The 24125-nt window shown below is 38.6% G+C and overlaps 1 protein-coding gene across 50 annotated transcripts in view; it reads left to right on the forward strand.

Annotated features, from left to right (window-relative positions):
• The window catches only part of ZBTB20 (zinc finger and BTB domain containing 20), a 900898-nt gene that overhangs the window by 734351 nt on the left and 142422 nt on the right, over positions 1-24125 (forward strand). For 2 of the 50 annotated variants that reach the window (XM_004475625.4, XM_071214808.1), the window contains exon 1: positions 1293-20714. The exons of the other annotated variants lie outside the window; for them this stretch is intronic. The gene's annotated coding sequence lies outside the window, so the exon portion shown is untranslated. Of the gene's footprint in view, positions 1-1292; positions 20715-24125 lie in introns of those variants that run through there. 50 annotated transcript variants of the gene reach the window in all.

Here is a 24125-nt window from a genome sequence, read left to right on the forward strand (position 1 = left end):
GTGTATTTGTTACTATAATACAAAGCTTAAAAATTTTTAAACATAAAAAAAATTTTTTTAAAGCAGCAAAGAGTTCACTGTGGCTAAAGGAAATTAGAAGAGGAAAGAACCCTGGTCCCCAAACTCTACCACTTAGAATCCACTGAAATAAAGACTCTATCTAGCTTAATTGCCTTGGTCAAATTATTCAAGTTATCTGGACCTGAGTTTCCTTATCAATAACAGATTAATGATATCCATCTTGCAGACATATTTTGAGGATTAAAAATTATGTATAAAAAGCCAGCATAATGTTTGGTCTAAGTAAATACAAAAACCTATCTAGCTCCTACAGAACATGGAAACAACATTTTTCCATGTTTACATTTTTTAACTCCAATTTGTTGAATAAGTATACCCAGGTAGACAGATCAGGTATAAATGAATTATTGTTTTCAATATTTATTTCTATAAGGGAACTTATCAAGCGGTACATATATAGTATACAAATGCCTTCTGTATGTAAGGGAAACATGGGTTTATCGATGCTGCGTCATAAGAAAAGCCATAAAAAATTATCACCTGATATTTTATGGAGAAATACAGAGGCACTTATGAAACTTCCCTAAAAAGAGACTCCATATTTCAATATATTTAATGCCTGATTTCCAAGTAGAAATATTGCTTTTTACATAAATAAATCTTGACCATTTTAGATAAGCTGAGAAATTGTGTGCTGAGTGTTTTTTGTTTCTTATTTCTAGTGAATTAGTAATTCTGGCCTTCGTTCCATATGCCTTTTTAATTTATGGTAAATAAAGTAATACTGATTTTTCAAAAATTAATGTATATTCTCAAGCCACCAAGTTTCCAAATTATGATATTTCCAATGGCAAATGAAATAACATGCTGTCCATGCAGTTAGTGATTTGAGGCAGTTTGAACATCATGATAAGAGAGGGGGGAATTATAAGCAGTGTTATAATTAAAGGTCTGTTGATTCTTCAGTTTAAATGCCATTGTTGAAAGATTTTTCACTCAGATGTCAAAGTCTGTGGCCAGCCAAAACTTGGCATGTTAGAACTCAGCCCTGGGAAACATTGTGTTCCACAGATTTAAAAACCAAAATCTGTTAAGAACAGAAATGTTGGGCTTGGGCTGATTTCTCATGAATCAGAACCAGAACATAGCCAAATACCACCTCCTCTTTATGAAAGGAAGTAGTGCAGGTGGATGTTAATGGGAAATGTTTGTTCAGATGGAAAATGAGGAAAATTATCATTAGGTACCATCATATAGTGTTCTGCATTAAAGTTTTATGTTATTAAAGCATGTTTCTTTGAGAAGTTCAAAACATTTTAGAAGCCTTTTATAGTTGATCCTTCGTGGGTGATAAAGTGGGAAGCACTATTTACCCATATTCCCAGATTTTTCACAATGAGGTTGTGTTTCTCCACATCACAACCCTTATTACTGGGAAAATGCAAAGGAAAAAAAAACTTTGCTTAAATCACTGTCTAGTAACATATCACCAAGTACCATGTTTCCTTTCTTTAATTTGAAGGCTACAAACCAATGACCTATGGGCTACATCAAACCTATAGAATTTTTTAATTTTTTGCCCATAGAATATTTTAAAATATTTTGAGCCAACATTTTGAGGATTCAGAGATTTCACATAAAAATCCAGATTTTTCCAGCTTCTCTTGAAAAACTGGTTATCTGGCAACATTAGACCTGCATTCATTCATGGCACCAATATCTGGAACTGACTACAGCTGCTTCCATCAGACCTTTTGACAAAATTCTCATCACTCCCTATTTTATACAACAGTCGCTTCACTCATCCTCTTTACCATCCTGGCTCCAAGAGGCATTTTAGTTGTCTTACCTTGCTTGTGGTAGTTGGTATTAATTTTTAAAGCTTCCAAAATTTCTTCCCAATGAGTAATAGCATGGCAAAATCTATGCACAATGGTATTCAATGAAGCATTATTGAAAATTACAAAAATTGAAATGGAATGCAGCTAAAATGTCCAATAATGGGAGATTGGTTAAAAATAGGTTGATACATCCATGGAATGGAATACTATACAGTCTTAGAAAAAAAATATGACTTCAAAGAATGCAGGTTACAAAACAATGTATATATATATAGCAAGATTCCTATGTTGTAGGAGAAAAAATGTTTATGCATTTTTTTAAATGGCTAAAGTAATTTCTCAACACAGTGGGATTAAAGACAATTTTAATTTTCCTTTTTCCTTAGGTTAGTATTCCTCCATTTTTTATCAGAGAAATATATACAAAAAAGTTAGTGAATAAACCCTAGCGGTAACTTTTGTAGGCTCCCTCTACATGCCTTCTCACTCCATTTTTTAAAAAATTTATTGAAATATATCACTCATACATAAACAATAAATGTATAATAGTTGTGAACTTACAAAACAAACATGCATAACATCATACAGGGGTCCATACATCAACCCTCCACCAACACCTTGCATTGTCATGAGACATTTGTTACAAACTATGAAAGAACACTGTCAAAATCTTACTATTAATCATAGTTCTTATCTTACATTTGGTGTGTTTTCCCCCCAACCCACATTATTATTTTTTAAATATATTTTTTAATGACAGAAGTTGTAAACTTATAAAACAATCATGCACATGTGCAGAATTCCCAAACAACACCCCTCTATCAAGACACCTCAATGTGGTGTGTCATTTGCTACAGATAAAATAATATCATCTGATTGTTACCATGTCCATTGTGTACATTTGGCTCACATTTTCCATACTGCCTCAGTATCAACACAGTACATCTTTTGCATAGATGCAAGAATATTATATATTACTGCTAACCACAGTCCATAGGTCACTCCACCTGTATTTTTCCCATGCTTTTCCTCTTTCCCAACACCCTGCAGTAGTGATATACATTTGTTCTAGCTCACAAAGGACACTCTTGCATCTGTACCATCAACCACAATTCTCATCCACCTCTTGGTTTACTGTGCTATCCAGTTCCTAGATTATTCTCAGTCACATCCCCATTTATAAACTAGCTGTTACTCACTGTGTGCTACCATCCACTCTATACATTTCCACAATTTTACAGTAAAGCTAATTAAAACTTTTACATACATTAAACATCAGTAGTCCACTCCATCCTTCTCTTATCCCCTTTAAGAATCCACCACATACCACCAGGTCTTGAAGATATATTCCAATAATTTCTTCTAGAAGTTTTATGGTTCTTGCTTTTATTTTTAGTTTTTTGATCCATTTTGAGTTCATTTTTTGATAAGGTGTGAGATAGGGGTCATCTTTCCTTCTTTCAGTTATGGATGTCCAATTCTTTCAGCACCATTTATTGAATGGATTGTTCTGCCTGAGCTGTGTGAGTTTGACAGGCTAGTCAAAAATCACTTGACCATACCTGTGAGGGTCTGTTTCTGAACCATAAATGTGATTCCATTGGTCTATTGTGTCTGCCTTTAGGCCTGTACCATGTTGTTTTTACCACTATAGGTATGTAATATGATTTAAAGTCTGGAGATTAGTGTTCACTTTTCCTTTTTATGATGTTTGTGGCTATTCAGGACTCCTTACGTTTCCAAATAAATTTAATGATTGTGTTTTTAATTTTTTCTTTAATGCTGGTGGAATTTTTATTGGGAATGCATTAAATCTGTGTATCAATTTGAGTAGAATTGACATCTTAATGATATTTAGTCTTCCAATCCATGCACATGGAATGTTCTTCCAGTTATTTAGGGCTTTTTTGATTTGTTTAAACTTGAGTTGCAGTTTTCTGAATATAAGTGATTTTCATTACTCTTTTGACACTTTCCGTTGCTTTTATTAATATAATCTTCACTTCTAGACTCTCTTCCAGGCCCCTCTCTCCTGTTTTTTCTTTTCAGAGTCTAGCACACCCTTTAGTATTTCCTGAAAATCTGGTCTCTTGCTTAGAAATTCTCTCAGTTTCTGTTTATCTGTGACTATTCTAATCTCGCCCTCATTTTTGAAAGACAGTTTTGCTGGATATAAGATTCTTGTCTGAAAGTTTTTCTCTCATAGTATATTAAATATATTAGACCACTGTCTTCTTGCCTCCATGGTTTCTGGTGAGAAATCAGCACTTAATCTTATTGGGTATCCCTTATATGTTATGCATTGCTTTTCTCTTGCTACTCTTAGAATTCTCTTTTTGTCTTTGGCCTTTGACAATCTGATGAGAATGTGTCTTGGAATTGGTCTATTTGGATTTTTTCAGATGGGAGTACGTTGTGCTTCTTGGACAGTGATATCTATGTCCTTCCATAGGGTTGGGAAATTTTCTGCCATTATTTCTTTAAATATTCCTTCTACCCCTTTTCTCTTCTCTCCTTCTGGGACACCCATGACACATATGTTTGCATGCCTTTTGTTGTCATTTAGTTCCCTGAGACCTTGTTCAATTTTTTCCATTCTTTTCTTCATCTCTTCTTTTGTATGTTCACTTTCAGAGGTCATTTCTTCAAGCTCACCAATCCTTTCTTCTGCCTCCTCAAATCTGCTATTACATGATTCCGATGTTTTTTTAATTGCATTTATTGTACCTTTCATTCCCATAAGATCTGCTATTTTTCTATGTATGCTTTCAAATTCTTCTATGTTCAGCCAATGTCTTCTTAATATCCTTAATCTCTTTAGCCATCTCATTGAATTTATTAAGGAGATTTGTTTGAACATCTGTAATTAATTGTCTCAACTCTTTTGTGTCATCTGGAGGCTTATCTTGTTCCTTTAACTGGGCCATAGCTTCCTGTTTCTTGATGTGGATTGTAATTTTTTGTTGGTGTCTTCGCATCTGGCTTACTAGAGTATTTATTCTGGGTGCAGTTTTTCTCTTCAGTTTAGGGCTTCCTATCCTTTCTTCCTTGCTAGTTGTGCAGTAGGAGCCAAGTAGGTAGTTGGTGCTGTAAGCTGTGGGACTCAAGCTGCCCTCATTGCACCAGGGACCAATGAGCTTCTTCCAACTTTCTCCTTTGCCAGGGATAGGGGCAGAGTCACAGCTATGTGGAATAATCTACATGCAGACCTATACTGTAGTTGCCCAGAGACACTGATGAAGCTTCACATCCCTTTCTCCCCTACCTGGAGCAGGGATGGAGCTGTAGGTGTGGGCAGCAATATAAGGAGTGTGAGTCCTAAGATAACCGCAGTTGCCCTGGTAGACTTCTGATTTTCAGTCTATGCCAGCCAAAGTTCTCTGCAGTTACCTGTATAGGCTGGTTCAGGGCTCCTCAGCCTCCTCCCTGACAGAGGTGAGGCTGAAGCCTAGGGGGGGCTGCAGGCTGATCTGCGTGAAAGAAACTGTCACCCCAGCTTCCCCTCATGCTGGGGGCAGAGTCAGAATCGTGGCTCCTGGCCTCTTTCTGACTTGGGCTGGTTCTTACCCCAGCTGTTCCCAGGGTTATCTCTTAGCCACCAAGTCTCCCAATCAGTAGCTGAAATCGGCAGCCAGCTGTCTCCTCCTCCCCTGTTTCTGGGAAATGGAGCTTCCAATTCCCATCACAGAGCAGCTCCTGGGGCACCTCCTACACCAGAGTAGGATAATCACTGGCATCCGTGGCTTGGCCAGTAATTTCCCAGAAAGGCTGGCACAGGTCCCCGCAGCTCCCTCCCTGCCTGGAGGTGGCACTGGTGCCTAGGCTTGAGCTGCAATATGATCTGGATGGGAAGAAGCCAGTCCCCACCAGCACTGGGATTCTCAGTCTACCCCACTTCCCCTCGTGGTAGGCACAGAGTTAATATGGCGGCTCCCAGCCTCTTTCTGACCTGGACAGGCTCAAATCTTAACTGTTCTCAGGATCATACTGTAGCCCACTGAATTTCCTCATCATAGCTGAAATTGGTGCCCAATCATCCCTTCCTCCCCCGTTTTAGGGAAGTGGAGCTTTCGATTCCAGCCATGGAACGGCTCCTGAGGAGGCTTGTGCCTCTGGTGGAGGATGGGCCTCGGCCTCCGTGGGGTCGAGCGCTCTGCTTACAAGTCTTCTCTGCAGACAGGCAGTCTCCTCCCTCCACTCCCCCAAGCACGTTACAGGATGCTCTTCTGCCCTCCTGGAGCCCCCAGACAGGTGCTTCAGCTAGCTCCAGAGCTCTGGGTGTTTGCTAACTGCCCTGTAACAGGAGCTGACTCTAGGAGCTCCTTACTCTACCGCCATCTTGCTGGTTCTCTCTCTCACTCCATTTTGACCCAACAGTTGAAACATATCCTGAAGCTATTTTTCAATTCTCTATGAAAAGCTAATTATCTTCTTGTCTTTAATTCTTTATAGGATATAATCAAGAATAAGATTTCCATAGTTGTTTTAAGTATACTTGAAAAAGCATACTTGCTTGCATACATACTAGACTGCCACCATAGCAGAGCATGAACACTAAATTCTGAATAGCCTTGACTTGGTTTGTCCTTCTAGAGTGCCTTTTGCTAACACCAAAAAGCATTCAAAACTTCTAAAAATACATCTTGGAACAAAAAAACCTACAAATAAACATACATGAACAATATAACAACACAAAAACTAATTGAGCTAGAACTGAAATTCATCATCACAAAGGCATCAGCTTTGTGCCAACCAAAAGAAGCAGAGCACATAGGTAAAAAGTCACAAGCATTTATGGAAATCTTTCTTATCCTAGCACTTAGCACGATGTCAGGCAGAGAAGAAAGGCTCAAAAATATTTTCTGAATGAAATATGAATGAATTCACACTCCCTCCAAAGGATAATTGACACAAGCATCATCTTTTAAATAAAGATCAAACAATAAAATTTGGGTGTTAGTGACTACTCTTAAAACTTCCAGATAGGGAAGTGGACTTGGTTCAATGGATAGAGCATCCATCTACCACATGGGAGGCCCACGATTCAAATCCAGGACCTCCTTGACCTGTGTGGAGCTGGCCCATGTGCAGTGCTGATGTGCGCAAGGAGTGCCCTGCCATGCAGGGGTGTCCCCCACATAGGGGAGCCCCACATGCAAGGAGTGCGCCCCATAAGGAGAGCTGCCCAGCGCAAAAGAAAGTCCAGCCTGCACAGGAGTGGCACCTCACACGCTGAGAGCTAACGCAGCAAGATGATGCAACAAAAAGAGGCACAGATTCCCATGCCACTAACAAGAATAGAAGCGGTCACAGAAGAACACACAGCGAATGGACACAGAGAGCAGACAACTGGGGGGAGGGGGAAGGGGAGAGAAATAAATAAAAACAAATAAATAAATCTTTAAAAAAAAGATAATATACTATAAAAATAAAAAATTTAAAAAACCTTCCAGATATAGTTTGGGTGCTTCCAGGTTAAGACCTATTCCCTCCCTCCCTCCCACCCCCCACCAGTAAGAATGTTTGTTTATGTGTATGTTTTGTGCAAGCAAGCATTTAGGGGGAAAGTAGAAAGGAATAAGAGGTGTCCTTTCAAAGATGAGTACACTGGTGAAGATTTTAGCTCTTAAATATATCTCTTCCACCCAGCAGTGCTGGCTTCTGTTCGAGATTTGACTGTTTTGACCAATTTCTTGGAACATTCTTACCTTTGAGCCCCATGTCATCTGTTTTCATGGTTCTCCTATTCATCTGATGGTCCTTCTTGCTCCATCATCAATTCTCCCTCCACCTGCCTACAAAATGTTTTAGCCTTTTTTTCTCTGCTCATTGCATTCTTAAAATCTGTGGACACTTTCATGGAACCCACACAGCTGCACCTATACATTTGGATCACTTCCCTGAAGATCTGAGTGTCTAGTCCTGGACTGTAGACTGGCACTGCAGACATGGGTTTCCAGCTGCTAACTAGACATTTCCACCTGGATGTTCCACACACAGCATCTTATACTCCTGCAAAACAGTTGTGCTTTCTAATCTCCATGCCTTTATTCATGCTGTACCCCTTGCCTAAAACCTATCTATCCAATTTCTAAATGTTGGAATTTTTGCCATATTCTAAAACCCGTCTTGCACACTGCTCCCTTCAGATAACTTTTCTCAGTCTCCACCACCAAGTAATAATTCCTCAAGTCACTGAACCCTACAGAATTTTTTTACAACCTTTCTGGTAGTCACCTTATTTTGCATGTTTCAGTTGTTTATTTTTTCCCATATTCCAAATATTCAGCTTATGGCTCCTTACTTATAATGTAGCTATTTTCTAGAGCTTAGCTCCTAGAAGACCTATTTTGCTCACAACCCGTGCTCTTTAAATATATAGTGGGTTAGGTTGGGTTTATTTACTGATGGTCTTGCATGTGCTACAACATGAGAGACCTAGAAAGTCACCTACCCAAGCCATCATATCTTGCTTTGGGAACTTTCTCTTCTATAGATGAGGTGTTTCCACAACACTGGGTCCTTTTTTCTCTAGCAGGCAAACTATTGACTGGTTAATATGTGAGATATGCCATCTTCTAAGAGGCAGAATAATGGGAAGGAGCTTGGGCTCTGCCACTTACTAGCTTTGTGCCTTACTTTTCTTGTCTGTAATATGGATAACAATACTAATTTCCACCTTACAGAAAATGTTATAATTCTTAATAAATAGCTCTAAAGTACTTAGAATAGTGGCTGGCACATTACAAGTGCTAATACACACACACACACACACACACACGCAGAGTTGTTGTAAGTCTCATTTCACACCGTGAACATGATGCAGATCTCAAACTAATGGATAGCCAGAGACATTAAATGTCTGGGAATGGAGAAGGTAAAAGAAAAGAGAACAGGCTTTGTCAACAATCTGAGTTTTATTCACAGTTTTGTCACCGATTAACTGTGCACCTTGAAGAAGATATTTAACCTCTCAGAGACTCAGCTACTTCATCTGCAAAACACCTACCTTTTACATTTTTGAGCTGCTGTTCCCCTAATCATTCTAAGATTGCACCTCATTGTTTTGGTGATGCCTGTCCTTTTCCGCATTTCTTTTCTTGACAAAGTGCATGCCACACTTTTTGTTCTGAACCAAACTTGGAAGAAATGGGTGGCCCTGTTTCAGAAAAATGACAGCAGTACCAGCTTATAATTACAAATTATTAATAATTTAATGCAGTAGTGAAATGTTAAAATATGTACCAATTAATATGCACCAAGCCTAATAGAGAACAAATAGTTGCCAAACGGTGGTTAAATCCTTAATCTAGAACAAATTTACCAGTCAGAACCAGGTTTGTTTTTTTTCCTAATGAAATATCTTCTACCTACGGAAATAATTGTACTGATTCACAGGTTTTATAGTTGGTCATTTTTCAAAGTACAAGAATTTAGATTTTTACTGAAAACAAAAGTCCTTTCCATGTAGTCTTATTTAAAGGGGAAAGGGAAAAAACAAAGGAGAAAAGTAATCTTCAACCTATATACAAAGGCCTAGACATTTGAATCTGAATAAAAAAGAACTTTGTAAGGTAACTTCTCCCATTTAGGCCTGTTCTTGTAGTGCTGTGATGTCGCATTTGATGCTTTAGGGGACCTGAAGCAAGTGTTACACAGCAACCAAAAGGCTCATAAAAATGAGCCTCTTAACAGTGTCTGAGATGGTCTGCAATGGCCTCAGGAAATCCCCCCAGCCATTCACATCCCTTTTATCCACTACATTCTCTGATTCAAAGCGAAGAATCCCTTCACCTCCTTGACCAGAATTGAGCAGACATTGATTTGGTTACCCAGTGCTTTATTTATTCATTTATTAGCCTTCGTCATTTGTATTCCATTAGAACAAAAGAGTACATCTTTTCTTTGCATTAATTTAAGTTTGAGGATGTGCGAATGTGTTTGTGGGAGAGTGAATATTTATATTTATGTAATTTTGTGGGTAGCTTGCTTTAGTTTAAAATATTTTCAATCACAGCTATAGTACATAGAGCCTCACCATCCCCATCATCGTCCCCATCATTTTGCAGAATGACTTTGCATGACACATTAGATGAATTCCTAAAAATGTTGCACATAAAGTGAGCCTTTTAAAAGAGAATCATTTTTTGCCATTCCCTGCTATAATTAGTCAGGTTAAGTATCACCTGGGAAAAATAAGTGGCCCAATGCATAATTTTTTAAAATGTAAGAATCACAACTCTCACCCCAGTGACTATGACACATTTATCTACGGACACTTTATGTGCATTAATTGCACCATGGAAAGCTAGTAAGAAGTGAATCCAATTAAACAACAGATATTTTGAAAGCAAATGCTGCATATAAATGACTATACTGGAGGCAGTAGAAAATTCAGAGAAGTATAAGTCAGGACTTGTCCTCAGGGAGCATATAATCAAGTTAAGAATACACACCAAATGTGGAAAATGGCACTCATTCATTGCTTGTGGAAGTATAAAATGGTGTCCCACTGTGGAAGAAAGTTTGGGGGTTCCTCAGAAGTTAAGTGTTGAATTACCTATGACCTGGCATTCTCACTACTAGGTATATACCCCAAAGAATTGAAAGCAGGGACTGGAATATTTGCTCACCGATGTTCAGAGTGAAATTATTCACAATTACCACAAGATGGAGGCAACCCAAGTGTCCATGAACTGATGAACAGATAAAGAAAATGTTGTATATATGCACAATGGAATATTATTCAGCCATAAAAAGAAATGAAGTGCTCATATATGTGACAGCATAGATGAACCATGAAGACATCATGTTAAGTGAAATAAGCCAGAAATAAAAGGACAAGTATTTTGCGATCTCACTGATGTGAAATAATCAGAATAAACAAACTCAAAAAGTCAGAATCTAGAATATAAATTACCAGGGGATGGAGCTAGGGAGTAGGAAGTTAAGGCTTAAAATGTACAGAGTTCCTATTTGAAACAATGGGAAATATTCTGGTAAAGGAATGGTGGTGATGGTAGCACAACATTGTGAACATAATTAACAGCACTGAAATATATATCTAAATGTGGTTAAAAGGAGAACAGAATAAGACATGGTAACAATAAAATTAAACCATGGACTACAGCTAATAGTACAATTATAAAAATGTGCTTTTATCAATTGTAATAAATGTATCACACCAATGCAAAGGTGTTAATACTAGTATATGGGAATCATGTATTTTATGCATGATTGTTCTGTAAATCCACACCTCTAATTAAAAAATATCTTATTAAAGTATTTTTTAAAAGTAAAAAAAGTATATACAGCAGAAAAGGTGGACTTGTATACAACAATTAAATATTTAAGTAATAGTTTAAGGGAAGCGGACTTGGCCCAGTGGTTAGGGCGTCCGTCTACCCCATGGGAGGTCCACGGTTCAAACCCCAGGCCTCCTTGACCCGTGTGGAGCTGGCCCATGCACAGTGCTGATGCACCCAAGGAGTGCTGTGCCACACAGGGGTGCCCCTCACGTAGAGGAGCCCCACATGCAAGGAGTGCGCCCCGTAAGGAGAGCTGCCCAGCGCCAAAGAAAGTGCAGCCTGCCCAGGAATGGCGCCGCACACACAGAGAGCTGACGCAGCAAGATGACGCAACAAAAAGAAACACAGATTCCCGTGCCGCTGACAACAGAAGCGGACAAAGAATACACAACAAATGGACCCAGAGAGCAGACAACCGGGGGAGGGGGGGGATAAGGGAAGAGAAATAAATCTTTAAAAATAATAATAATAATAGTTTAAGATACTCAGATATGTTCTTTGAATAATTACATTAATGATTTATTTTATGATATATCACATTTCATGTCTCTTCCATTTGTAGTACTCTCTGACTGGTTACCATATATTCTTAAAGCTACCTGAATTCCAACAACATACAAGCTCTTCAGCAGAACTCAATTCCTGGATCTGTTTAAACAAAGTTTGGACAATTCAAAGCAATAATCATTTGCACTGTGGTAGACTACACATTCCTGTCCTTTTAAATGTTGAACAGGCAGTAACTCTACTATAAATTTTCCTTCAGGAATGCTTGTTGAACTAATGGCTATTCCTAAGAAGATATTTGCTGTTATGCAATGAAGGAGTGGCCTTTGAAGGTATTTTCAAACCCTCAATATTAGCTCTGAATGCCATGCTTTCTACAACTTAATATAACTGAATTTGTTCTTACTTAGAGATCACATTCAAATTAGAGTTAACCAGAATGCAACCATTACAAATTCTGCAGGTATGTCTCTTTCATCTATAACTGATCATGATCAACCCACAGATCATATAGGGACTTAAAGGAAATAATATCTTTAGTTATCACCATAGTTATGGCCTGAAAAACAGATTAAGGTAAGTTCATGAGGGAACCATGGATGTATGTACAACTGAAATGTCTTATATTATACAAGCTACTCAATACTCAATACTTAGACATGCCTCTACCCTCCTGCTGAAGAGTAAGTAATAGTCAGATCAATAATGCCCACCAAATGGAATCTGTAGTTTGCCTAGTATTTTGTGTATACCATCACTTCAGATCCTCAAAACAACTTGTGAAATTGGGAGGGTACTTATTGCCCCCATTACAAATGAAACATCTATGAAGTTTAAAGGACAAATAACTTGCTTTGGGACACAGAATTTTTAGAAGGTACAACTGCTTTCCTTGATGTACACATTGTCACTGGCTCAGAGGAAGCAGCAACTGAAATAGAGTCATTACCAAACCTCAGCTGTCCTGCAAAGCACAGAAGAACCGCCAGAATGTGATCTGTAGGCTTCAATCTTCAGAAGATGGAAGACCCTCAGGCCAAAAGGCAGATCTGCTAAGATTTCATGCAAGAAGGAAAAGAGATGATGCGCTGTCTTTTATGAGGTGTTTTTCCCACATACACAGAACCCTTCGTAAATATCATGACTTTTTTTACTCAGAGATTGGATAAAATCCTGATAAGTTTGGACGATTTAATCTGGTTGTGTCAGAGTTTTTTTCAGCCTCCTAAGAATTTAGGCTTGAAAATCCAAAAAGATCTCAGTCCTGATCTGGACAATCCTTCCTACCTACTAGGATTTATATCTTTCCACTGAAAAAAACTGTAAACATAATCAGCTGTCATGGAGCTGGCTTCCTGGAGCTTCTTACTTATTTAAGAACACAGTATGGAAATGAAAGAGATCATGGATCACTTTACTAAAACTCAGTGTCACTGGTAATTGATAGGGAAGTGTGGTTTAAAACCCCACAAGTCACAGATTTTCATTGATGATATAGTATTCAAAGCTGTCACCAAATTCTGCTTCCTGTTGAATAGAAAGGTAGAGTTTCAAATCAAGAAATTCAGCACTTTGGTTCAGGAAACTAATATAATGTCAATGGGTTTTCCATTTAATATCACCTCCTTTAGAAGTCTATATAAGTTCCAGTCTTCATTTCGGCTTGGAGAATTGTACCTGGCATCTTAAGCTTCTTGAGCCTTTTTACTAGTTATTACCTGGAAGGCTCAGTTAAAATGTGAATTATCAAAGTATTACCAAACTTTAGTTCCAGGACATTTTGCAACCCAATTGATGATTCTTCCATAATAATAATCCTGTAGTTATTAAGTGTCTTCATATTCATGATCTTATTAAAGACCACATTAGCCTTTTGCATAGACATGGCAATTATTTCTTTTATTATTATTATTATTATCGTCATGTCACATATGAGGAGACAAATAAGTCAAGGACATATTCTAAGGTCACATAGCTGGCAAGCAACAGAGCTCCATGTTTTTCACTAGCCTTGCTGTGCCTCACAGCTTTGCCCTATGACTGCAATTCTCAACCAGGCATTAGAATCATGCAAAGGGCTTGTGAAAATATGGGCACTCAGACATCTACCCCTGAGTGTCTGCTTTAATAGGTCTGGGGTAGGGCCTGAGAATTTGCATTTCTAAGAATGTTCTAGGTAACACTGATACTGCTGGCCCAAGGACCACTCTTTTAGAAGCACTGTTCTATAACATTTATGCAGTAACTGAATGGTAATGACACATAATAGTTCTTTTGCAACATGTTGCCTCATCCTGCTTCTGTTTCTCCATTGCTGACATCCATTAGAAAATAGTACGATGAATGCAAAGTAAGGGATTACCCAGAAAGCCCTCATTGTTTTAAATAAGCTCATCTGGCACTCAAGAATTGGACAGTGAAACCTTTCAGCTTGCTTCTTACTAGAACATACTGTTGTAGAATAACCTAGAAATATGATTGTCAGCCCACCAATGAAGAGCTGCTATAAGACTGGATATGAGCAAATGTAATTAGATGGATCTACATGCAACTGATCCATTAACCAACAATCTTTAGGTAGGTTGCTTCATGTCAATTTAGAAGGAAGTTCTTAGCGGCAAGAGGGAGAGATCTATCTTTGACCTATCCTAGCTAATATTTTTATTGAAGATGGATAAGAAGTTCTTCCATCATAAACTCAATTAAACTACAAGGTAATATGTCTTCTTAAAAAGCTAAGAAATAGGTCAGGTGTTTTAAGAGATAATATCCAAATCAAAGTAGCTAATGATCTCTGCATTAGTTTCCTACTGCTGCTGTAACAAATGATCAAAAATTTGGCAGCTTAAAACAACACTAATTTCTTCTCTTAACGGTTCTGAAGGCCAGAAGTTCTAAATCAATTTCACTGACCTAAAGTCAAAGTGTCAGCAGATCTGGTCATTTGTGGAAGCTTTAGCAAAGAATCTCTTTCCCTTGCCCTCTCTAGCTGCCAGAGGCTTCCTGCATTCCTTGGTTCATGACCTCTTCTTTGAATCATTCCAACCTCTTGCTTCCCCTCATATCTCCTACTTCTTCCTTTGACCTTTTTGCCTCCATCTGATAAGGACTCTTGTTATTATATTTGGTACCTACCTGGATAATCCAGAATAATCTCCCCATCTCAGAATCCTTAACATCTGCAAGTATCCTTTGCCACATAAGGTAATAGTCTTAGATTCTGAGGTTTATGACATGGATATCTTTTAGGAGGCAGCATTATTCAGTTTAGCACAGTCCTTTGTGCTGTATTTATTAGACCACATTAGGAATATGACACCCCTCTCTCAGCACCAGAATTTAAAAGGTTTATTAATAAAATTTGTCAAAAAGTGGGGTGGGGATAACCAAGATTATGAAGGCAAAAGTATGAAAGCCATCTTGTTTAGTCTGGTGAGGAAAGCATGGGACCTGGAGACAGATGAGCTGGGTTCCAGTCCTAGTTTTGCTTCTGCCAAGTTTTGAGACCTTAAATTCATCATATAAAATGTCTCTGTGACTCAGCACTTCTCTGTCAACTGAGGAAACCAGAGAATCTCCTAAATACTTCCTAGCTCTGAGATTCTATGCTTTTGTAAAATCTATCAGACCATTCCTACATGACATTTAAATTCAAAACCAAGAGCTTACTTACCATGTCTAATATTCAGTATAAATCGTGCCCACTTTTCTTTTGAATTTGAATGCATTATCCAAGGACGTCTTGCTGTAAAAATAATATTGAAGCTATGAAAATCACAATACAAGAGCTCTTCACTAGTTCTTTACTTTTCTACTCAATGATATTACGTTAGACTATCAAACTACTATTCTTAGGATAATAGTATACCCCTTTTACATATTGGAAACTTGAGGCACAGAGAGAATAAATTACAGTTGCATATGAAGAACTAAGGGAATTAACAATTGTTGCCTCCAGCTCTTCTGGGATATCATTTACCACCATGGGCAAGTATGATAGACATATATTGAATATGTCAAACAGAGGTAAAGACCTTGTCCCCAAAGAGCTCATTCTCAAGGCATGAGTGACAAACTAAAGGACAGTCACTGAGTGACTATCATTATTATTACAGTGGTCAAAGAACTGGGAAAGGGCTAGGTTTTTATTTTTATTTTATATTTTCTTGGCTTCTTCTCAGATAAGGGCACAGAGCGTGGCCATTGAGTGTCATAAGAAAATGGAACTAATTTAATACAAATCTCTGTACAGCATTAGGGTCATCCCAACTTTAAATGATGGTTTACAGAGGACCACAAAAAATAATTTGGAGGAAGTTTCTAGGAAGGATAGCTTTGAGAGTTGAACCTGAAAAGGTTCTTGAAAGTAAATCAAATTATGGCATACATTGAATTATGGCATTTATTATTATGTGCACACTCTGCATGGAATTTTGAACTAAAAGCTGAGGAAACACAGGTCTGAAAACTCTCATGCATAGAAAATAAATTAACCCATTATTCTCTTACTTCCCAAACTCCCTGTATTTGGTGACTTGTTCATACATATGTACCCTGGAAAGGACTAATATAACATGCTCTGCTTTGGGTGCATCTAAATGTGTGTGCACAGGATTAAAATGTCGGAGAGAGTGCATTTGGTATCATGTAGACACAGTCAGTATTTCAGAGGCCAAGAATTCTTTTGGAAAAGAGGGCTTGTGTCTGTTTATGACTGTAATACTTTCCTAAGCTTATTAAATTGGAATTCCTTGTTCCTTTCTTCTATAATTTGAAGATTACTCTAGTAATATTTGGAGAAGGAAAAAAAACCCTACCAAATAAGTTAGGGTTAGTAACAGTTCTAAATCCCACAAGTTCAACAAACTATATCATTTAGGACCTTGTCTCATTTTCTACTTTAAAAGATGAGTTTTCATTACTGTTTCTCATAATGGGGGACTACATAGTAAAAGGAAATCAGTTTATAATGAGCAGGTCATCAGTTCTTGAAATATCTGCCATGATTGGAATCCTGTCACCAAGGAAATGGTATAAAAATCTGTTTATTTCAGTGCCAAGTAAAAATCTTAGCTTCAACTAGTTGTCTTTATTTTGCAATGATTTTAAGCCTTTTACCCATTCATTTATTACATGGCTATTACACACTAATCATTTAGAAAAAAATACTATATGATTGTGTAAACCTTAAATATAACTATATGTTTGTGCATGTTCATTTGCTTTTGTAAAGAGCACATTTGTGACAGGAAGTGAAGAATGGCATAGTCAGGGAAAAATTAAAGAGACACGATGTAATTATCCAAACTGGAATTAAGACAATTAATAACCCATGTGCTAACACTACCCTCAAAGTGCAGAAAATGCTGTCAGATATTTAAAAGCCCTGGGTGGTCACAGCCGCACTCTTTACCTCATCCATTTCCAACACCACAGAGGGACATGGCTCACCCTGGCTTCTGAGGAAGGGCTGCCACCTGAAGCAAGATGCAGAAGAGATGCAGATTTTATAATCCAGGCACAGTTTCCCTCAAGAGATTGTGCACAGGTTTTTACCTATTTTTAAAATGAAATCAAAATACTGGTGATGAATTCCTTTGCTCATTAATTCAACACATATTTACTGAATACTTACCCTGCCAGGATAGCATAGTGGTTGAGGATGCAGGCTTGAGAGTCGGATGCCTGGATTTAATTCTTGGCTCCACACTTACTGTTTGTGTGATCTTGAACAAGTTGCTCAATTCTATACCTCAGTTTCTTTATCTATGAAATGGAACTATGCTGCTACCCTAGTTCATGGGTGGTTGTGGTGCAAAAGTCCAGAGAACTGCAAAGTACCTAGCAGAGAGCTTAGCACAGATTGAATGTTTGTTAAACGGTTGGGTCATCATGGTTACTGTTATGAGCCAGGAAATATACCAAAGTCTGGGAACAAAGATACAAAGCAACACTAAGATGACCTAAATCCTTGAAATTTAGACTCCAGAAGTTTAGAATTCTACTTTATTTATAATCTCTACTGCCTACCATTTTATAATAGAGGTCTGTATATTAGATCCCTGCTTTGCAGTACATATTTAGGTCTTAAATCTGCATGCTTTATATTTAATACACTCGGAACATCCAGCGTATATAGTTTTGTTAACTTACACCCTCATTTTATGCATCCTACAATAATAACTACCATGCAATGACTAGCTGTGAACTTTATATGTGTTAGCTCATGTCATTCTTAAACTATTAATAACATTATGGGATCATTATATTATTATACCATTTCCTTTTACAGATAGAAAAACTGAGGCTCTAAGAGTCTCTGTGATTTATCAATGTTATAAGGCTCTGTTCGACTCCAAACTGTATGCCCTTTTTCACTGAATTCACTGGCATGCATTTGCTAGCCTGTACTCTGCTCTGGGTTCTTGCCTCCCATGCATTCTTGGGCAGGAATATGTTCCAATGTCTAAGTCACTGATTTTTGCCCCAACTAAATTGACCGACTGTGTTTTAAACATCTCACAGCAACCACTGTTAGGGAAGACAGTGCGTAAATAAACTAAATTACTCTGGCTATGAGTTCTCTCAGATTATTTGCCTTTTGAGTGGACTCCCAGGTGCCTGACTTTTCTTTCAGTTTTCTTCTTTGGCCCCTAAGTAGCAACATCGTTGCTGAAGCATGACTGAGAGATATTTTTTGTTTTTATGTACACCATGATTCTTGTTTTAGGACAAGAGACAATCTTTTCAATCAAGTAACATCTGATGGCGCTGTCCTCTTCATGAGCACCTTGTCCCCCTGAAAACCATGGCAGCCTCAATTAGCTGTTGTCAAGAGCAGATCTTTATTGAATATGATCATATGTATCCCAAAAAAGATAACACCAAGTTCGTGGGCAGATAATACAGTTTCCCCTTTCTATTTTAGTAGCTCATTTTTAGTCAAAATGTATGACAAAATTTGCCCATAGCTAATCTTTCAATAGAAAATCTCACTGGTGATTTAGAACTACATTGTTAGGTAAAAAAAAAAAAATCAATCTATTTATCCACAGTATGTCTATATCTTAAAAAAAGAAAAAGCTATATGAGAAAACTGCACCTTCTTACCTGGTGATATACAGCAGATGATGTTCACAGAGCAAATTGTAAACTCTGGATGAGGTCTTTGTAAATCAGTTCACTAGCCTTTGCTTGCTTGGACTGGGGTATCACCTATACCTTGCCAGAGACAGGGCCGCCACGATGTTACATTGCTCTACTTTTCCCTGGGAGTGAATTAATAAGGACTTAAATCCCTACCCCTAGCATTCAACTGGACAAAAAATATTTCCACTTAACTATTTAGACATTCTAAAAATTTGGAGGTTTGAACACCAATTGTATAGATGGAAGAATTTCCTTTTTCTGGAGATATGGGCGGTTCCCATACCTGTTGGGCCAGAATCTTTAAAGAAAACTGGAGATTAGCTAGTACAGTAGAAAGAGCAGTGCCTGGTGGGCTTCTGGAGCCCTAGGTTCCAGTGTTGACATCCCTTTTGCCTTAGTAATCTATTACTCTGAGGCTCTGGGCCTCAGTTTCCTCGTCTGCTACATCAGAGGGTTGGAAAGATTCATATCTGAGACAGTTTTCCAGCATTGGCCGCCTTTGGGTCTGCGAATTGCCTTCAGTGTCTGCCATAGTCTGCCTTGCCAGCTCTGTTTGTCACAAAGATTAATCCATTTTAACTGTACCTTGGAGTGTACCCGGGAGAGGAGGATGGATGGATTGTTTTGCGCCTATTATTGCATCAGAACTTTTGCCTTTTTAGATGAGATCGTGCCGTGCCTAAATTCTGTCTGCCTGTCTGCCCACTGACTTTGTCGGTTCTGATCTCTTGCCACCGTGCCTCTTTTTCCAGCATCCATCTCTCTCTAAGATCTAGATTCGGCATCCGACTGTACCTGCCTTGTCTCTGCAGCATCTGTCTGCTGCACTCCTAGACCATCGTTAATAAACTTTCACATATTACATGCAGACCCCTAATATGTTGGCACCTGCACAGAAATGTCTGTGGTTCAGAAAAGTAGGGGAGAAAACTCCATTTTTTAAAAGAAGACCTCTGTCTAGTGCCATTTGTATTTGTACTTTTGGTTTAGTTGTAAGTTTTAATAGTTCCCCCTTTGAGGATTTGTCAGTACGAGCAGTATTGCTTATCAGAACACACCAACAGTCTTTTTGTAATATTCGCTTTTCCCCTTTGGTTCAGCCGAGCCTGCTGACAGATCATTCAAATTCAATTGTTTTATGTCTAAGCCGAACAGCTAATTAAAGTAGGGATGATTAACCTGACTGGCAGTGTCGCTCTTCCTCTCGCGCTCGCTCTCTCTCCCTCTCTCCCTTTCTCTCTCTCCCTCCCTCCTGTTCCAATCAGTCTTTTTCTCACACTCTCTCTCTCCTTCCGTCTCTCTCTCTCTCTCCCCCTTTCCCCCCCTCCCCTTCCTCTCTCCGGTCTCTCTCTCCCTCCCTCGGTTGGTCTCTCTCTCTCTCTCTCTCTCTCTCTCTCTCTCTCTCTCTCTCTCTCTCTCTCTCTCTCTCTCTCTCTCCCTCTCTCTCTCTCCCTTCCTCTCTCTCTCTCTCTCTCCCTCTCTCTCCCCCCTCTCTCTCTGTCTCTTGCTCTACTGTTTTTTTTTTCCTCTCTCTCTCCTAAACGTGGTCTGCTTGCTGATGGCAGAATGGCACTCGGAGATTTGTGCATTGTGTCTGGTTTCCTACGGGCAGGCTGACCCAGTGCCTCCAGGGACTTATCAATAGACCACTCAGAAGAGACACAGACAGGAGAGAGGAGGAGGGGTGGGGGGAGAGAGAGAGAATCAATATCAAGAATAGAAGGAGCTCCGAAGCCATTTTTTTTTTTAAAGAAGTATCGGGACTTGGGAGAGGGTGACAAAGAAGGTTTTTCAAAGAGGCAGTGGAGGAGGTTCTAATAAATTTGGAAGGAAACAGTTCCCTGTCTTGGGAAAAGGAGAACTCCTGACTGATTAGCATTCACACCAGGTATGAGATGTTCGCTACCCCTTATCACCGTGTCGCAACCGAGATGGAAAAGCTTCTTTTTTTTTTTTTCCAGGAGATTGAGGGAGCATGTATTTTGGTGTGTTTGTTGTTGGGGGGTAAGGGGACGGCGTGAAAAGCTTTGGGCATTTGTGTGATGGGAGCAGAAAGAATGGAAGCAGTACAACGGGGGGTGGGAAAGAGTATGGAGTATGTTACTATCTTCCCTGTCTTTGTGCACCCCTGGGGGGTTACCCAAGTTCATTTCTAGCAGGTGGATTTAGACGGGAGTTACTTAACGCTTGACCGCCAGTTTTGAAAAAAAAAAAAGAAAAGAAAAAGAAAAAAACACTGCTTCCTATGTCTATTAAAGGAAGCTCAATTTCTCTCTCTCTCTCTCTCTCTCTCTCTCTCTCTCTCTCTCTCTCTCTCTCTCTCTCTCCCCCCTCTCTCCCTCTCTCTCCCTCTCTCTCTCTCTCCCTCTCTCTCATCCTCCCCCCCATCTCTCTTCCCCTCTCTCCCTCTCCCTCTCTCTTCTTTTTTTCCTCTTCTAACCAGACAGCGGGAGGGTTCCTGGCTCTCAGCCAGCCCAAAAGCCTCTAAGTGTTTTGCACTTGTTTCAGGGAGTAGCTGCCCGGGGATTTTTCAGCATTTTCACTAGAGAACAAAGAGTTCTTTACAAAGGGAAAAGGGGTGGGGGGGGGGGGGGTGGGGGGGGAGTAAGCTTAATGTCTGATATATGTTTTTCTATTTTTATTAGTTTTTCACCTTAAAAGAAAGAAACAGGAACAGAACATTCACTCTATAAAGACACAAAGACATTCAAAAGAAATCCAGTTATCTTTTCTCCCCATCACCCAATATATACACATAAAAAAAATTAAAAGGAAGAAGACTAATTAAGTTAGATATGTTGCTTTTTACCCTTCTTTTAATCTTTCTAAATTCAACTGATCTTATGCTCCCTCTGTGCTATTTTTTTCTACTCACAATAAAAGTTGTTCCGGATGCATCTTCCCTTACCATCTCTGTCCCTTTCCTGGTCCCCAAAATCCTATGGAGAAGAGAACAAGAGAACACCAGATAATCAATTTAGAACGTCTACTTTTGCCACTTGGGTAAAAACTTAATTATGGAATTTGGGTTCCCAAAATACCAGTGGGGTACATCAGTTCATTCAGTCTCACAAGTTTTTGCATCCATCTGTTTAAAAGGTACCGCTAGTGTCACTTGTCAGTTATTAAGAAAAGGTACTAACGGAATGGATATTTGTCTTTTATTTTTGTTTCTCTCTAATTATGTATGACAAAATACCCCCAGAGAACTAACTTGCCCCATCTACGCTGTACTAGTTCAAGGAAAATATAGTTTAGACAGAGAATTTTCAACGATTCAGAGTGCTGTGTAGCTTTGTGTTTTCGAACATTTGATTTTTTGCCTATGCATGTATATTTTTTACCATGAATTTGTGTTTGTAGCAAACACTCCAGAATGCTTAGCATTTTCAAATTAATTCTTCAACAAAAGAAAAAAAGATGTAGATGGTATATGCAAAACGTAGTCAACAATTTCATCTTTGATATATGTTGTACCTTTATACTAATATTCTTGAATTATAAACCCCAAAAATGTTTTCTTGCTGAAAGTTCTCCTAATGCATTTCTACTTTTATTGTCATTTGGAAATCTTTTAAAGGTGCATAATAGACACAAACAAGGGAGAAAAATTTACAAGCACCTCAAAAATCCTTAAATATGTATTTACAGTACCTAACTACAGCTAACTGTTTTACTAACTGGAAAACAGCTACAACAGTTGTTTCAAGATTCAAGAATTCTTCTTTCCCCTTCTATCTTTTTTTCAATTCACTGAAAATATAATCTTTCCATATCCCTGGGGAGGAGAACTATGGGGAAAAGAATATAGATATATGCATGTTCCATATTTATAGAATGCATTTATATAACTGCTTCTTATGGATTTAATACGTATCAGGGCAGAGTATGATGCCTACTCAGAAAACCCTTCTGTCTGGGAGGTGTGAGCGCCTTGTGTTTGAAGTAACTTGATAACAAGGAGTCTTTTCGGGAAATCTTAGTTTGTATGTGTTGCCTCAGTAATGACCCGCGGAGAAAAAAACAAGAGCTAGGTGGTCAGTGTTAGCACTTGAACTCACTGAAAGACATTAGGATTAGGGGAACTTTGGGCAAATCCAAATTTTTCTAGGGTAGTTCACTCTTTACAGTTAAATGTTTTCTTCAGGAAATTTCTTGTATTACCTTCAGACTTTTCTATATTTGTGTAGCATTTTTAATGCTTTAAATAGTGCTTAAGAAGAAAAAGACCTTTAAAAAGAAAGTCGTTAAAATAAAAGAAACTCAGTCTTTAAAAAGTTTGCTACTGAAGGCGAGAGCTTTCCCCCAATGCTTTTTTGGCTTGTTTCACCACCACCACCACCCTAAACTCTTTGGTTGCTGTGAACTGTTTTGCCTACATTTTTGTTTTGTTTTGTTTGTTGTTGTTTGCTTTTTTGTGTGTTTTTTGTCTGTTTGTGATATGACCAAGGGGGTCCATAAATGGGGCAGAGGGGCTAAAACAAGAAGCAGTTACTGAAAACTGGACTAGCCCCCTTGATCCCAACTCAGGCAGCTCCTATCAGGGAGTTACACTGCCAAGAGCACAGTGAAAGGTGATAGCTGTCATTCTGGGATTCTTCGTGGATGTGACCTGAGAGTAACACATTCACAGTCGAGGAGAAAAGGGAAAAAAAAATAGAGGAGGAGGAAAGAAAAGCTCTTTGAGCTGGAATACACTGGCTCTTTCTTCCTGTAGGCAATCCGCTCCAGTTCTTGGCGACGTGTCCTGCACTATCAGATATCATATGACTTTTTATTTAGATTCCTTTTAGGAGAATGGCCTGTTAGGACTCTGTTTGTTTTCTTTTATTTAATTTCCTTCTCCCCTCACCCGCTAGTTTTGTGTATCTGTGTGTGAGAGAGTGTGTGCGCGCATGCATATGTGTGTGCAATTTTTATCTTTGTTTTTGTTCTGTTGATCTGGTGCTTTATTTAAGGACAAAGCTTTAATTATTTCAGTATACTGGATTAATCATTTGCCAAAAAGAAACCTCATTTTAGGCTTTTTGGGGGGTCCATTTGAAACACATCCATTAACACATGAAACTGGGATTCCAAATGCTTGCTGGTCAGACCTTGGCCCACTCCCTCACCTTAATTTAATCCTCCCCTTCATCAGCATGCACAATGGTGTAAGTTAGGAAACACCTGTGCTGAGTTGAGAGGGAAATAAATGTAGAAGCAACTTCTTCAAATCTGCCTCCTGGTTTCACTTTAATAAACTTTTTTTTTAATTGTTGAATTTTTTTTTTTTTTTTTTGGCACCCTCTGCTGAGCT

This window comes from Dasypus novemcinctus, chromosome 4, assembly GCF_030445035.2.
Source record: "Dasypus novemcinctus isolate mDasNov1 chromosome 4, mDasNov1.1.hap2, whole genome shotgun sequence".
NCBI lineage: Eukaryota > Metazoa > Chordata > Mammalia > Cingulata > Dasypodidae > Dasypus > Dasypus novemcinctus.